This window comes from Bombus pyrosoma, linkage group LG7 (assembly GCF_014825855.1).
Source record: "Bombus pyrosoma isolate SC7728 linkage group LG7, ASM1482585v1, whole genome shotgun sequence".
NCBI lineage: Eukaryota > Metazoa > Arthropoda > Insecta > Hymenoptera > Apidae > Bombus > Bombus pyrosoma.
In genome coordinates this window covers 10,507,800-10,522,701 of record NC_057776.1, presented here as the reverse complement: position 1 = coordinate 10,522,701, position 14,902 = coordinate 10,507,800, and the positions used below count along the sequence as shown (strand labels likewise).

The 14,902-nt window shown below is 43.9% G+C and overlaps 1 protein-coding gene across 2 annotated transcripts in view; it reads left to right on the top strand.

Moving 5' to 3' along the window:
* LOC122569560 (3-phosphoinositide-dependent protein kinase 1) overlaps positions 1-14,902 on the top strand; it is a 406,424-nt gene that overhangs the window by 305,777 nt on the left and 85,745 nt on the right. The gene's annotated exons all lie outside the window — the stretch shown is intronic.

Sequence of the window (14,902 nt, the reverse complement as noted above, 5' to 3'; positions counted from 1 at the left end):
AATTATTAACGATGCTGCGCTTTAACTCGCGACACGGGTGTGCTTACACGAGCCGATTCGCGAAAGTCGCGAGCACCTGCCCACGGTTGTACATTGCTTCTCGAGGTCGCAAACAACGCAGGATGGGAACGAACGCATCGCGCCACTTATTCGCATTCCTCTCGTGGCACCGTCCACGTTTATTATGAGTGACGGTCGGAAGGATAGGTCGGAGCAACGTTTCTTTATCGCGCGATATCTTGCTCGCTCAAGCCGCCCATCGACCTTCCGTCGAGAGGAAGCGCGAGAATCTATCTCGACCTTCGATTCGAGAGCTTGTGTACGAACGGAATGTTTGCAAGATTTTTGCAAGATGTTTGCGAATATTGCTTCTGCAGAATGTTTTGATCGATTTCTTTAAGGGTAGTTTTACTTTAATAGGTATCGGTGTACATAAATAAATTGATGCGAAATCGTTCAAGTGCAGGGAATTTGTATTCCGTGCGGCACAAAAGTGAAGTCATCGTATTTTAGGAAGTAAGCAAATGCGTGTTTACGCATATTTTTTTTACCTCGTTTTCACTGCCTTCTTGTTTGCCAAACTTTTTTTCTGCGATACGCACATAGTTGTTTTTGCAACCATCTTGCTGGCAAAAAGAGAGAACTTTTTTTTACCGCTAAAAGAAAACATATTTTTCTTCGGGGTGGTGTCAAGGTCACGAATTATTTCCTCAGCGAAACCTCTAGTTCTTCATCGCTGTAACGTCGTAAATAGTAGAAGAACGAGTTTAACCATAGATCGCGTGCGCGTCCTTCGTGCGCGGTCCTTTCTACGCGTTTACCTTGTGCTAATGATCCAATAAACTTTGAAATATCGTTTATTTACAAACAACTTACATAAGAATTGTTTGCATGCAAAGATAGAAGCACTGGATACGTTTCAAACGACGATATCCGCGAACGCTGTTGTTCGAGATCCTACGATCGATATCGTTACCGCATCATTACCCGAGCTTTTTCCTGGCCAGCTATTGCTTCTGACAACAAGCAAGCCTACCTCTACTTTCGCCGTTCCCCTACAAAATATCCCTCGCATAAACTACAATTTTACAATTTGTTTGCATCTCTTCGGTCGATAATTTGCCAAAGAACGTTGCTTTTTTCCAAGTAGGTTCACGGGCAAAGAGCGTTTATCTACGCGTGAAAAAAGATTAGAGATGCCGCAACAGCGGCGTGGGCGTCTCCATCGCTGTCTGTTTTCCACCGCCCCCAAAATTATTCTTTCGAAATTGCCTCTCCAACAACTTTTCTCGCGTTAAGAATCGTTTGATAAACTCTTGTGAGAAAAACTCGGCTGAATCGTAATGAGCCTTGGCGATGCTTTCCAAGCATCGATTACATAAAAGTCGGTGGCGTCGTAACACGACCGTCGGCCAGTGAAAAAAGGGACGACAGAACGGAACGACACATGACGCTTTTATTATCGCAGCCGATGCGTAGACGCGCAATACGGCCATAGGGATGAGCACGCGCCATCGCCGTAAGATAAACCATAATTGCGCGAATATAAATGCATGTCATTGTTAGCACATGATACGCGTTACTCGGCAGTAAATCGCGCGATATCTAATACCTGGCCGGAAAAACGCCTAATCTAGGAGCGCGTGCGTCGAGAATGTGTACACTAGGTGCACGTGAACCTACACCTGTTCGTCGTTTGGAAAACTGATATCTCGCCGATGGAGACATCGCAGGTTTCGAGTTTTATCTATCTTCTTTCCACTACTTCCTCTTACCTCTAGGGCAAAGAAACTCACACCACGTTCACGCAACTTTTTATCGTCTTTTTTCTCGATCGACTTCACTTTTTTCTTTACCAAACATTGAAAAATATAAAGAAGCGTCCTCGAAGCGCAATCTAACGAAAACACGTATAAGGAGAAATAAAAAAAAAAGAAGCTATGCGTCGTTGCATGCAGAAGGAGTCACGATCACGCCGCGTGCACGCTATCGTCGATGTGCAGACAGGCTGAAGTGTCACGACCGATGGGAATAACAATGGCAACAACAACAACGAGGGCAAGTTGCTAGTATGACGCGATCGGTCGAAAGTCCGGATTCCCCGACGGCCTGGTTTCCGGCGATGGGCAAAAGTCGGACGAATAACTGCGGAATTACTTTCCGCGAAGCGCGGGAATAGAATCGACGCCGATTATCGACGGCCAATATTTGATTTTCCTACGACCGGTTCGTGGAATCTCGCACGCTTTATCCCGTGTTCCGCGAACGGCTGTCATCGATGCTGATTAAACATCGTCTATCGTTAACGCACCTTGACAGTTTTCACGTTTTCGAGTACTTCGATGTTTTTAAAGCAATTTCTTCGTAAAAATAGCGAAGAAGTGTAGTTGAAGTAGAACTAATCGATATTTTTAGGCTGCCGTTCGAAATCTTATCTTTTGCACGCGCATTGTGCAAGCTCGAGTGAAAGTGAAAAGAGATTTCAAGCGGTAAACTTCGATACCTCCCTGATTACGTCTATGCGTACATATTAGGAGTGATGAGAAACGCGGTACGTTTTAGAGAAAATACCAGCGATTTCTCACGCTTCTTCTCGCGAACTAATGACACATACGCTTCGGGCAACTATCTGTCATGTACGATACGTGCCAACGTGACGTATCCGCGAAAATGTGTCGAAATCTTTCGCGCTGATACCACTGACTCGCTTGCTCGCAAATTCCTCCTTTGTGCTTCGATCAAGACGAATCTGCTACAGAGATACTGATCGGCATAACGCGCATATTATTCATCGACGTATATATTTAATTCGTGTAGAATGAAGGTAAACACGCGCTAATCATCGGTGCGGAGGAAAATTATATCGAGAAGATTGCTTATGTCAATATCGCAATAATCCTCCGTAATATATCACGGAATATTATTTATTTTTGAACAACCGTTATCCCAGTTACCCCTTAGCTAGAACAAACTTTCCAAGAACACTGGTCGCTTTTTCACGGCAATTCCGCCGGAGGAAGAAATTTTATTCGCGACGAAATCGACACGATGACAGTTATAAGTTGGTTTAAAAAAGCACATAAATCGCGCGAAGAACGCCGCGACAAAGAAAGATAACCCGCGCGAGAATTTGTTATGAGCATAGCTCTCTCGGGGTGGCGCGAAAAAAAAAGCACCTAACCATGAAAAGTCGTCGTAAAATCGGCGAGGAAAACGAAAATTTCGCGGTTTGACTGTTTATACGCTGGTTCGCTATAAAATTTCCGCGATGAAGGCGGCTGTTTTTTTGCTGCAAACAGCTAAACGTCGCTCGGCGTGCTTTACAACCTCGCTCGAGTTATTTCCGAGGAAACATTCTCGTCGACGCGGAAATCTGAGAAAACGCGATTAACAACGTATAGGGAAACGTACGATAATTCTTCAATATTTGAACATAGTTTAGTGTATTACCGTGAAAAATTAGCCGTTCGAATTCCGACGTATCTTTAATCGATAAGATTTTCAACCTAAGGCACGTCCAGTCGAGGGAACCATCGATAAATCGGTCGATCTACGTCGATTGTTTCGCTGGTACCTAAGTAGCAGCTTTATCGGCAATTAGAAAGTGAAAACAACGAATTCGACGTATCCTCGGCCGACACGCGATGCAAATACGTACTTTCTATCCATAAAAATCAAGTAGACTTCGAATGAGGGAATGTTTAACCTCTAGGAGAACACGTCTCTAGAAATGGTAACGGAAATTGGTATCTTAAACAGCATCGTAATGCATCGTATTTGGCCTGTTCGTTTGTCGACCTTCGAAAAATATAGTAAAAAGTAAATGCGTTTAAAAGTTATACAAGTAGACGAGGAAGTGAAAGGCGAAATAACGTTTTAGAATCGCCGCGAGTGATATAATTATTTCGAATTCGAGTCTCGATCGCAACGCTCCTTTCGAAGAATCGAACTGTTTAAAATATTTCTAGCTAGGCGATGTTTAGCCACGGAATTCATTCCGATCTATAAGTACCCCGTGACGCTGCCTCCCACGCTCGTTACGCGTCTCTGCAATTCCTATTCTCGTCTAGAGCCATTGATTCATCCATGTCACGACCACGAATTACTTAAACAAATAGCTGCCTCCGAATGAACACAATACATTCTTGGAACTCCAATGAGGCTGCAATGCTGACCAAACACTGGAACACACTTCTAAGAGAGCACACCCGGAAGCCTGGAACAATTCCAGCTACGATAATCGATCCAGTCTAGTTGTAACTTCGTGACGATTAATTCTCGAACAAACATATCTCGATATGTAGTTCCATTGTTTATCATTTTTTGTCCATTTACGTGTGCTATATTCGTGCACTCGTTGTCCACGTGTTCCAAGGCGGACGCTTCGTGTCTCGAGATCATCTCGTCACGTGGTACAGAGCGTGACAATAAGCACACTTTAACCATTTAATTGTCTTAACCGTTGGCATCAGGGCGTAACAGAACGAAGAACATCGTCGGTCAGAGTCCAGAACGCGAACCGTCGAACGCAAGAGCTCGCAAGCCAACGCTACCGGGAATCGGCGCGCGAAAGAATGTTTACGAGGGAGGAGCTGCGCGGGAACATTCCCACCCGGGAATGTCACGTTTCTACCGGGAACATTCGGTGTTTGCTCAGATGTTTCTAGGTATTACGAAGCCGTCAAACAGGCGAAAACATGGTTAAGCGCTTACAAATATTAGCAAACAATGTGTGAATAATCACGCGAATATCGCTCAATGATTAAAGATGTTTGTGGAATCCAATAGACGCGCATATGAATTTTCGAGCGTTCTGCGAAAAAGTGGACTGTTACAGAACGAAAAATAATGAAAAAGAAATTAATCGTTCAATGCAAGAGAATTAGCGGATCTGATATAGATTTGTCAGTTCTTGATACGCGTATAGCCATTTCGTTTCTTCGTATGCCGAGTAATAACGAGAAACGCTGATTTCCCGTAAAAGTTCTCGACGCGCGCGTAGATAAAGACCGACATTGACGATCAACAGGGCGAGGGAAAAACAGGAAAAAACCGGTATAGATTGACGAACGCGAGGGTAAATAGGCGAACCATCGATGTCCTCTCCTTGTTCCCGGAAGCTTATCTGCCTAGCGGCGATTGGTGGCCGCGCGAACGTGCGTAACGTACGAAACGAGTTTGCACCTTTTGCGCGTACGGTTCTTCCCGACTTGGCAGAGAATTCCAGGTAATCGGTCTGCCACGAACTGCGCGTGTCGCAAAGTACGATTATCCAGCTCTTCACCTTTGAATCTCGAAAGGAAACTAAATCTGTACAAACTTTAAATAAGAACGTTTAGTATAGATAAATTGTTTAGTTACAATTCTTTCGATCGACTATTATTAGTTAAAAATAAATACACGATAAAGACGAGATCTGGACGAGGAACTCGCCACGTGAAGTTCACCGCTCGATCGGAAAACAGCGCGAAGGCTGTAATTCTGGCGCGTACTGTTTGCGGTTGCGTTTTCCTATTAAAGAGCGGCTCGTCTGGAGGGATCTATATTTTTGGCCGATCCATTGACTCGGGGCGGTTTAGTCATGCCACTTGGTACGGTGCCCAGTGACTGTTTGCGCAATAACGTATCAGCTGAACGTGAAATGTCAGAGTGCCTTCCGTGAGCGTGCGTCAAAAAGATGCACGCCACGAATTCACTTCGACGAAATTCCACCGCGATAAATATTGATCGGAATGCGAGCTGATTTTTCTGCGCCTCGGTAAGATTCTTTTGCGTCTCGAACGACGAGGAATCGCATCATCTCTTTAACAACGCGACTGCAAACCGTAACCATGTTTACCGACTCAAAATCGATCATCGTTTATCGCCTTCTACGAATTCTGCTTCGTTTTCTATATGTAGGTCGATGCGGAGTACGATTGGCTGGGTCGAATTTACGTTTCCGAGACGAGAACCAGAAATTCACTTTTACGTGGTCGTCGATGTGTCTAGGAATTCGTTTAAATGAATTGTTTTCAAAGGAAAAGCGAGTTAGTTAGAATTACCGTCGCTTTTAGAATACCACGAAATTTATTCTTCCGAGAAGAACAATCGCGACTACGTTGAATTTACATTTTCGATCGTGATCGTTCAGTTTCTTTTGTTTGTCAAATGTGGCTATGAAAAATGTACTCCACGAACGTTCCGATTTCTCATATTTGACTCGTATTTTTTTTTTTTTTTTTTCTTTTTTGGAATGTCCTAATACCTCGTCAGACGTCTAGCGACACACTGACACTCTAACCAATGCATCAAACGCTGGAACATTAACATAAACGTCGGTGAGACGATGCGTTCGGAATGAAAACGAAGAAGCTAGGCCAGCATGACGTTCGCGCGCCTAGCCGCGCGATCGTATACGACCGTTCACATCGATGAACATAACTGTTGCGTGTTTTCGCGTTCCCGTTTGCGTCTAGGTCAAGAACGCGACGCGGCAACGCGTGTACGCGTCGTAACGTAATTCGAAAAATGCGAGGCGTATTTATTAGAGAAGATTGTATCTAGGTCCGACGATGTCGCCACGCGTGAATCGTTCGTTCCTCGACACCCACCACAACGAATGACGATTGCCGCGGAAAAAATAAATATGAATCCGCCGTTCTTCTCGACAGTCGAGTCGAGTCATTGAAATGTTCCGAGGAACGTTGCGCAATCGTTCGACTAGTCGATAGTTCGAGAATAAAACGATTATTATTAAATAGAACGCTTCTGCGTTGCACCAGTTTCCTCCTTGTTAAACTGACTACTTCCGCAGCGGACCACTGTCCCTCCGTCATCGAGCGGAACACTTCCGCGCTGAATCAAATACTCGCCAGCCGTGTTAGTCATCTCCCCATCGGATTAAACGTTTCCGAATCGACACAAATATACCCTAACAATGGCTCTAAGGTCTTTACGTTCGATCGTTTAGTGGTAGAACACTTTTGATCAATACTAAATGCACGACCTTTGTTCACTTAGATAGGTTTGTTATTACAAATAGTATGAAGTAGAAAATGGGGAATGGTGATTGCTAACAATAGCGCTTAAGGGTTCATTTGCCTCCATTGTGATAACATTTCCACTGATTTTAGATCGTTACTTGTTTTTGCCAAAGGTATCTCATCAATTACGTACAGCGTGGTAACTATCCGCTTCTTCTTAAATCAGCTATTCAGACTGGAGTAAGCAGTGGCGATAAAGGGAGCACCCGGCGAGGAATGTTAATCGTCGGCTTCGGAGGAAACACAAACCAAACCAGAAAGAACGGCGGGCTTCGGTCAATGCGTTTCTTCGTTCTTATTTCCCTCTTCGAACCTATTCAATAAAATCTCGGCCGCTCTCCATTACCCTTCGCTTTATCCACGAATCGTTCGATCGTAATTATTCAGCTGCCCATAAACGGAAAGATCTCGATGTCGCATCTTTTCCATTGGTTCCTTTCGAAATTCTTCCTCCATTGAAATATGTCGAGGGAGCAAAGCGGAAATTGTAAAAGAGTGCCAGCTGGCTTTCGAGGCGGAACGCGATAACCGCATCGGCGTTATCGTGTGGAGACGAGGCGTCGTCGTTGTCGTAGCTGAACGTTGGTCGAGTTCGTTGAGTTCGTTACGGCTGATAAAAGGTTCGCGATCGTGTAAACTGCACGCTTGTCGCGTTTCATTCATGGAAACGCCACCGCCATCGTCGCCGACGCGACGTAGCCGTGGATCAACGTTTTTATTTCTAACGGAAGACCAATATCGCAGACGCGATAACCGCCGTGCACGCAGGTAACACACGGAAGCTCGCGTCACCACGATCGGATATGCGCGCTGCTTTCCTCTTGTGTGCTTAGCTGCGCTCTTTCGCATTGGCGCCGCACTATACAACTCCGCTGTCGCGTTCGATTTCATTTGAATTTTCGGTACTACGAAAAATATATTGAAGTTCAAAATATTGTACTTTGCACTTCGTTAGTGAGGCACATTCTTGTTGCAATTATATTGGTGACTTTGATCATAGAACTCCGGTTTTTTTTTTTAATTTATCGGAAAGCTACAAATAATAATTATCGATAAGAAGATGTAAAAGAGAAAATCGAAAATCGGGAGACTAGTTAGACGCAAGATTTATCTAACGTCGATGTCAACATTACAGCATCGGTCACCGTACGCCACTGGTATCGAACGAATGGTGTGTTCAGCAAATATTTCTCGAACGCTTCGGCAGCCGTCGAAATTTTTCGAAGCGTATCTCCGTCGATTTCCTGGATCCGAAAAGTAAACCGGATCCAACAGACCTGGACAGACTCGGCTATACTTTATATCCATTATCACTTTATATCCTTTAGGTATATCCATAATGAAAGGGTCACTTGTCCTCTTAAAATTTCACTTTGATCCTTCGTTTAAGTCGCTTATGTTTCACAATTTTTATGCATTGCAATTTGATGATTCGTCGTTCTCGCAATTCTTCTATACTTTGTTTTCAACCGATCATCCCCTCCGTGATTAGATACAATTATATCTTTGCGTTACTCATTCATCTTTGGTTAACGTAACCTTCTAAACGAATCGAGAGTTAGTCAGAATGACGTGGCTGTCGATATGTTAATTAAAATCCTTGCTCGTCGCGATTCGGAATTTCCTACGAATAGAATTATTTCTGATAACGTCCTTGCATAGAAGCGCGAGGTTCGAGACGAGCGAACGCTCTCGAGGAATGCGGAAGGTGCGACCAGCCGGTTCACCGGTGTCACCTCGAATTATTATCGACGTCTTGTAGTACCGAGGAAATAGTTTAATTGAATCGATGTAATTAATCGATCGCTGATTCATGAAATTATTTCTTTAATTTCGAAGGAAGTTGTCGCACCATGTAAACAATGAATAATGCACTCGCGTGATTCATATAATGACTTCTCGATGATTTAATCGCGTGACGGATAAGCTGGGAGTAAACCATACGCGTTACCGATATTTATCTGACACGTATCTAATACAATGTCTCATAAAAATTTTAATATCCCATTAGAAATTTAGACATGCTTTATGGATGAATATTTTATAACTCTCTCTCTATCTTTCTCTCTCTCTCTCTCTCTCGCTCTCTCTCTCTCTCTCTCTGAAGAATTTTTAGAATCGATTTTCGATTCATTAATTCGTGGAAAATACTGGATGGTAAAATTTCTTTTATTAAAAGCGATTTCGGAATTACACGTGTTGCCTTTCGTTCAGGGTCATCTTTCTATTCATATATACAAGCACGCGCTTTTTCTAACTCTCTCTCTCTCTCTCTCTCTTATTCTTATAAATTTAAATGTACATATTTCGATCCTCAAATTTTCAAATATTTAAATTTTCAAACGCTCGATCTCTAACGCAGCTAGTCACGATACTGACAAAATTTCGAACATTATATTCTATGTTCAAACAAACAATTATCAACCGACAAACGATATTCACGCTCGTTGAGAAGATTGGAGGATTCCGCTGGAGCCCCCCAGAAAATATACAGCGGCTGCGGTGCGGCGGTAGCGCGCGCGCTCCGAGAGACCGTGGCGCGGACAAACGCGGAGGTTGTCCGCTTTCAGAAAACCGGCTCCCCTGAATTCAAGCGGCATTCCACGACGCGGCGGCAACAAATCACTCGGATCGTCATTCCCGCGGATTCACGGCAACCATCTGATCACGATGTACCTTCGTGTTGCGGCTAGAGATCTCGCGGCGCGTTTTCGCGCGAGATCGTTAGGGATGCCGCTTACACAAGAGGCCGCCGTGCTCTCTCGCCAGTTGCATAATACCACTGGCTATTTATGTAGATCGGCGTATAGGCGCGTTATATAAATAGAACGCCGCGTACTCGCAGCTTTTCTTTTCTTTTGCCTGGCGTACGAACTGCGGCCGATTGTGTCTGGCTGCCTGGCCAGCTGGATCTTCTTCCACCACACCCCGCAAGATGCCACCGACCGTCCTGATGCTTCGCTCGGATCGTAGAGAATTCGTTTGATAGCTTTATTACTGGTATTCCTGTCGTTTTGATAGCTGGCCGCGTCTGGCTCATAGAGATTCCAACGATTTACGAACGAAGAGATCAGGAAGACCGACGGCGTGGTAGTTTTCGTTTCATTAATGAAATTTTACGTGTTGATTTATGCCCTGTTATCTAGTAAATGGAGAAATATTTTAAGCGTAAGACAGGAAATTGCTGTTGCACTTTATTCGACAATCTAACACGTTTTTGTGCCTAATTTAACACCTGTCCTTATAACTTTTTCCCTAGGCACATACGCGAACTTTAGTAATTTACTATTCGACACTACCAGCGAAATGAAACATTGAAGCGTTATATATCATTTTTATGCTTAATACACGGCACTAGTGTCACTCGATAATTTAAGGTAAGAGATTAAGTTATTATCATAAATAATTCTCGCTGACTAAGTCTTGGATGTCTTGCGCTAGAATTTCCGTTACCGTGTGTGTATTATTGGCGCCATGCCCTCGCTATCAGTATGCATTTCACTTTACGAGCCTAAAACATCAATCGGCTAACGATAACGAGAACCACAGTCCGCAACTATTTTGTAGATAAAACTCGAAAGTTATCCAAAACTTTTCAAGACAAAACGGAACGTAAACCACAGTAGAAAACACGCGGATGAATAGGACGCCGAGAGTAAAGACAACCGCGAAATCGAATTTTCCCTGGTCGATGTCGTGCTCGTCTGATTTTTGTGGTTTCACGCGTCACGCTCGAGCTACGAACCGGCGGGCATCCAGCGAGAGAGGTCGTAGTCAATTAGCAGAGGCAGATCCGCGAGATGCAAGGCCGAGCGATCGTCCGTCCAGAAGCGTACGTCCTGGACGCAAAGCACGCCGCGGTCGATCATTAATCTTGCTGGTTGGTAACGCAGCCGCGAACCTCGCACGCAACCCTTCTTAACCTCCTGGAAAACGACCGTTCCTTCTGAATTGACCGAGTCAATTCTTCGTGTAAAATCATACGCTTGAAGAAGAAGCGGAAACGCGTCCACAGGAAGAATCTTTCACATGCGACGAATTAGGGTGTTAAGAGCAATCACGGTATTCAATTAAAATGACATCGAAGGCTTCTAGATTGGACTAGGTTACAGATTCGATCACGTTTTATACAGATTTAGTAGAAAATTGATCTATGTATGTAACAGGATATAGAAAATTATTCTAATCTGTGTGATTGTGGCTGTTAAATATTCATCTAGGAAATTAATATGCTCTGTTGATTATAAAATAACCGAGAAATAAGAAACGTCGCGTCTGCTTCGTAACATAATGGAAACGATGTGCTTTGAAACAATTACCATAAGAACTCTGTAGAGCTGTTCAATTGTTTTGGAACCTTAGGTTACCATTTGGGAATTCTTAGCCATAAACGAGCTAAAAGCCCAGCAATTAACTCTCGACACTCGAGGACACTTTCGTGGCCCTTTCGCCAACGTCTATTGTTAAACAGTTTTCTCTCCGCGAGGTATCCAAAGTCGTGGGGATTACCGAGTTTTTTCAGCCATTTATTCGCGAACAATGAAAGCTGATTTAAAATACGACCACAGAAAAGAAAAACTGTGTTTCCGGGGGATCGATCAATCAGAATTATTGACAATTACAGCTACGAATTGTCGCGACTTCGTCTGCCGTCGTCGCGATATTTTGTCGACGTTAGTTCGCAACGACGGGACGTTCGATAAATTGTTCATAAATCTTTTCAAGTTGTCCGATCGAATTTGTCGACCGACTGACTCGCCCGAGCGATCCAAATTAGCCGGATTAATATGTGGGCTCGGTCAACTGCCGTAAGTTAACATTTTCAAACGAAGAAAAAGAACGCTGCTGCCTTATGATTCTCAAATACTCCAAACGCACATAGTCCGTCGCTCGTCACCATTTCCATTCCAACTTTCCTCCTTTCCAGAATAAACGGACTCGTTCTCAACGACAAATGTCGCCGTAAATAAGAAGCGCTACCCTCTAACATGGAAAAATCCTCCGGAGAAGTGGTACTATTTTGAAAACGTGATCGTTAACATAAGTCCCGTAGCGGCAACGGGGTCAAGAGAACTCGTTGATCCCGGAAAGTGGAGGCCCAAGGGGGCCCGCTTCCGGCTCAAATAAAACCGTCTGCGGGTCGAGCGAGCCGAAGACGGAATTAGAAACGGCGTTATAAACACTCGCGCGTAAATTTAGAGAGACGTCTAAGCCCTGCTTATTGACTGCCAGCTGCTTGTTTACGCGGTCTAGGACTCCGAGGGGGATGCTTTTACACGCGAGTCTCTGTATACTCGTGTGTCGCGACCGTCTCACCGTTTTTGGAAGCTGACGAGTCACGGCACGTGCCATCCCCGTGGCGGATATAACCGGAAACGATCGAGTGGATGATTCTCGACGCTGTTATCCTTGTTACTAATTTCGGGAACGAATTGATTTGATCGAAGGTCGGGTTCGGACGCTTGACATCTAGGGGTGAAGCAATAGGCCGAAAGATTTATCGATGAGCTCATCGTGGATAGTTGGTGTGTAAGAGATAGCCGAGGAAAATATGTTGTTTTCGTCTTAATACCCATGTTTTTTTCCTGGTTAGCGTCTGGCAGCTGTTGATTTTGTCGAAGGTATTTGGGACATTCCAGAAGTAAAATGATGAAATACTCGATGAGTTATGAGTAAGATTGTTATTGCCCGATGTTTACGTGTCGTATAAAACCGAATAACGAGGAAATTTGTCGATCAAATTATTTCATTATATCAGGTATAAAAACTTAAGTGGTTGCTTGGAATTGCGCGGCGACTTTTTCTCGAGCACCGTACGATATTCGTACGGTTGTTGTCATTTACGTCTTCGAAGAATCGTTTGACTATACCGACGAATACACAAACAACGTCAATGATAACGATACCACGATAAGATAAAATAGATGTTTATCTAGCGACTTGTAGTTATTATGCAACAGTTTAATCGCGAAACTGACTTCATGACGCAGCCATGTTACGCGGAGATCTGCGATTCAAATGAAATCTATCGTAAAATATTCCACGCCGAGAACGTATCAGAAAGATCTCTCGTTTCTTCAGACTTTTCTTCTTTTATCTGATGCGCTTCGTATACCGTCGCGTCTGCGTAAACATCCGTAGGAATACGCCGCAGAAACAGCCAAAGCTGCGTCATGTAATTGTGAAATTAATCATGCAATTGTTTAAATTGTCAATCTCCATACGCTGATCTTGCAGCTACCTTCGTTTCTACTATTCTACGATTTGCTACGCTATTTCTCATTGTTTTAGTCGGTTGTTCGTTCGACTGGAGGTCGCAAGAAGAGGAAAAAATCAGCCAGGAACGCTCGATAGCCCAGTTCATCCGCAACGAAACGATCGAACGTGTACGGGACGTAATGCGCAGGAAGGAAGACGTGGGTCACGTGGGCGACGTTATTAAAATTTCCAAAGAAGCTTGCGCGTCGCTTAATCCCATTGTGCTCCGGCTGTTTATCTATCTGGGTTGTTCCGCGGTGTGCTATTTTCGTCCCTCTTTTTCCCCACCGCTCTTCTCCCTTATTTTTTTCATGAATGATCCGTGAGCTTGCAGAATGGCTGAAAACTGGGGCGACGAAACTGTGTCATGCACCGCGCGCACGGCTCTGCGACCGCTTCAATAGGCCAGCTCGCAAGCTGCTTTCGTGCTCCACGATGGAATCGTAAATTCCCTTTTCCGTCCAATCTCTTCCTTCGCTACACAGTTCCACGATTTGCGATTATCTGCAAACATAATTAACTATTTTCCGCGATTAGTTGCCAGTCTTCTATATCTGAAAGTCTATTTCTGGAGATTTCCTGTTTATCTGTCAACTGTAATATTCATATATATTCATGAGATATAGTAGTGACACGTGCTGCTGAACCATCCTATGAACAGAGAATTTTAAATGATATATTTCTTCCTTTCTTTCCTGCTTCTTTCTCCTTTTTTGGAAGATTTACGAATTTGGAACGCGACATCGAAAGGATTTGCACGAATACATCGACCGAACGAAGCTCTTGAAATACGACTCTTTTGAGATTAAGCAGCATCTGGCTGCACTTGTTATCGAAGAATGTCCTTTTTCGACTTTGCTGAAAGTTCGTGTTAAACAGAGCTTTTTCGCTGCAACCTCGTTGGGTAAAACGCGGATCCAGGTTCCTCTGGAAAGGTAGTCACCGAGAATAAAATGCTGCGCTGAAGTTCGACCTTTTCGAGCGAAAGTCTTCATTAAGCTTTCAAAGTGTAGTCTCCGAGACAGTGGGCCGAGCTTTCGAGCGGCGATCTTTTTAAACTGAAACGCAGTCTTATGCAAAGCTCTCGAACTATGTTCCTTTCTGACTTTGAACCATGACCCCTCGATCCTTTCCAGGACAATCTTTTGAAGCATAACCAGGCTTCGTTAATCGGAAACTATGAGGAACGCTTATAGGCGGTCTTTCTAACTTTCGACCGAAACGTTGCTCGCGTCGACGCGTCAATTCTCCAACGATTTTTCATGTTTCCCAAAGAAAGAAAATCTCCAACGTTTCTTTCATCACTTCTCTTATAGAAAGTACAGGCTCACAATAGTAGCGTACATTTAATAAAGCAGAGTAATAAATTGGTCGTTATCGAACGAAATAAACGCTCGTGTTCGCCCCTAAATATTATTCGATCGCGAGGACACGGTTTACGCGCCAAGAGGATACGCCATAAACATCGCGGCCTCGAAAGAGACGATCGCGTTGTTTAATACTTTTGAGCCAACTCGTAAATAATAATGAAATTTCCTACGAGCTCTCTCCTTTCGGATCTCTTATATGCGGCGCTCTTCGATCACGTTTTCTCCGACATTTTCTCTCTTTTCTCAATT